Raw genomic sequence first — 2,928 nt, 5'->3', positions numbered from 1 at the left:
GTGATGATTCCTAATTACCATATTTAGAATAGAACTGGCGTTTATACAAAATTCCCTCCCTAATAATTATAGCTTTCTGTATTATATAAGTAGAAAAAAACATAACATTCAAATTAATAACGTTGCAGTGTGTTAATAATATTTAAAAAGAAATAATACACAAGTTATATTAAAAGATATAGGATTAGATACATTTAGATGTACATTATTCTATATATAAAGGAAAAAAAACATCATCTAAACTACTGATATTACTAATAAGAGGTAATATACTATTTACATTATACGATGTAAAATTAGATATTTAGATGTGTATTATACACTAAACAAAAATTAATGTTCAATATATATCTATATACGTATATATGAATAGATTCTGAAATTTGAGGAACATTTCTTTGTAAAGAATATGTTTTCTTTTTCCAATATGATTGCATCGGCGAACAATTCGAGCATGATGGCGTCTCGAATTACAACGTATTATATGTATATGTATGACAGCACATATGCATGCACATATACGCGAGTTATATAGGTTTACGAAGTTAAAGCAGAAATTAGGAGCAAACCATGTCCCCTTTCTCTTGCCAAGCCAAGCGTGATATAAAATACTTTCCCTCTCGCGCGCGAAACAGGAGCGGAGGCTTGAGAGTGCTCGAGAGAGGCGATACCAACAGGGTGAGAAAGAGGGAGGGAAAGAGAGAGAGAGAGAGAGAGAGAGAGAGAGAGAGAGAGAAAGAGAGAAAGAAGAAGGGGGAGGGAGAGAAGGACAAAGAGGCAGAGAACTGTGCCTCTCGCGAGAACGGAAAACCGGAAAACGATCACCGACTAAAGGCCCACGCTACGCCGTTTCCCTACCACTCTTTCGGTTTTTTTTCTCCCTCTATCTTTTATCCATCTCTCTTCCCCCACTGTCCTTCTCTCGCCCAACACCACCCCCGCCTTTGTGCGCGGCCGGCTCGTGGAGCTGTATCAGAAGTCGTTGTATTCAGGTCTCCCCCTCCCCCGCCCCCGTCTCTCTGCGCGGGTTCAAATCCGCGTTCGAGAGTCTAAAACCTCGACGGTTTCGCGGCGGTCATGCGAACTGTAAACACGCTTCCGGCTGAGAAGCCTGCAATTCTACGATCCCGCAATACATTTCCTCCCGCATTATTGACTCGCGCGCGATGGCGTTGGTCATTCGGATTTATGCGGATTATACGGACATGTCCTAGATAGCACAGCTGTGTAATCTATAAACATCTGAACGCGGCATTGAACGTGTGCTCTGTTTCAAGAAAAAAGTACAAGAATAAGTTCATCTTAAGAGCTGCGTTCAGCAGAAAAGGCAGCTCTGCATCTGTTATAAGATTCTTTAATATGATCAGTACATTTAGATCCAGGAACTAAGAGCAAGACCAATCGTACACTTTGAAAAGTATAGATATGGATTTAACACACACGATATCTATTTAATTCTCACTGTGTTGGTGTTAATAAATATGATATGGATTTAACATGGATTTTAATTCCACACCTTCGTAGTGTTGATATAGATATCAGAGATTTTCAAGCTTAATCTACAATGTGTGTTCTTTGTTTTCTGTTTCTTGTTTTTACTATTTTTTACTTCTCGCCTTTTTGCTTCCTATCCAGTTTCTTCACTTTCTATTGCCCGAGACAAAAGTTGAGGATCTTTGGAAAAGATAATTAAGAGCAATATTCATGGTCCTTTCTTATTTTAAGGCTGTCTTAAGTATTATCTTTAGACCGCTATTACGGTCCTCTAATTGGTTCGTGATTTCTTAATACTGTACTTAAAACGGTCTTGAACATAAGACTAGGTACGGTGAACGCTACGGTCAGGTTATCTTCTTTTTAATAACTAATTAAGAAAAGGATAAGAAAGGAAACTTTAGCATTCACCGTATTTGGATTCACGTTAATTGCAAATACTCCCTATTTTTTTCTTCAATATATACACGGCGTCACTAATGCCTATTCGCACAGCACCTTTTTATTGCAAATATATTATATATTAAATACGTATCTATATTGCATTTACATTGCGTTTTATTTTATATCAAATATAATGTATTAAATACGTAATTACCGCAATGGATATGAAATATTCAAGTCAAAATACGTGTATAATATGTAGCTGGTATATTGTGCATATTTAAATGTATGGATATCAAACACATAGCTCATACAGATACAGTCAAACTTCTATAAAAGTAACTTAGCGGGACCGATCGACCTTCGTAAAAGTAAACAAATGCACATGGGCTAGTATATGTGCTCGATTACTATATGGGAGATTTAAACATCACTTTTACGGAGAGTAAAGTTTGACAACTATTTCTGAAACATCCTGTATAATAGTGTATATTTTAATTGTGAAAAGAAAATTTTTACTCTATAAAACTACTACAAAAGAACAAAATTAAACAGAAAAAAAACGCTAGTTTTATATGCAACAGGCGACTCCAGCAACTCCTTTATGCAATCCTTAAGCCAAATTTATTATTATGACTTGAACATTCAAACCTTTAATAATTATAATGTTCATTAAAAGAGTGTTTTTAATAAATATTATAAATATGTTAGGTTTCTTGAGAATTAGGAAGTATACACTATTAGAAATGTAACCACAAGCTTTCTTTACATGTAAATGAAGCTCGTGATTATGAACGAAATTAAAACTAATGAATGATTTAACTAAAAATTAAGTTACAGTAGTTATTTAAATGTAATGAACGTGTATATTAAATTTAATACACTTTTAATAAAATTTTATGAAAAATACATTAAATTTAATGTAATGTCATAAAATTAAGTTCAAATTATGTAAAAGTTAATGAAATTTAAGAACATTTGTAACAGTGTATTTATAAAAGATTTTAAAAGTATTATATTCTAAATTTGCTTGAAATTTTGTATAATAAA

Source organism: Trachymyrmex septentrionalis, unplaced genomic scaffold (assembly GCF_001594115.1).
Source record: "Trachymyrmex septentrionalis isolate Tsep2-gDNA-1 unplaced genomic scaffold, Tsep1.0 scaffold35, whole genome shotgun sequence".
NCBI lineage: Eukaryota > Metazoa > Arthropoda > Insecta > Hymenoptera > Formicidae > Trachymyrmex > Trachymyrmex septentrionalis.
The sequence above is the reverse complement of the archived record's forward strand: the minus strand, read 5'-3'. Positions refer to the sequence as shown.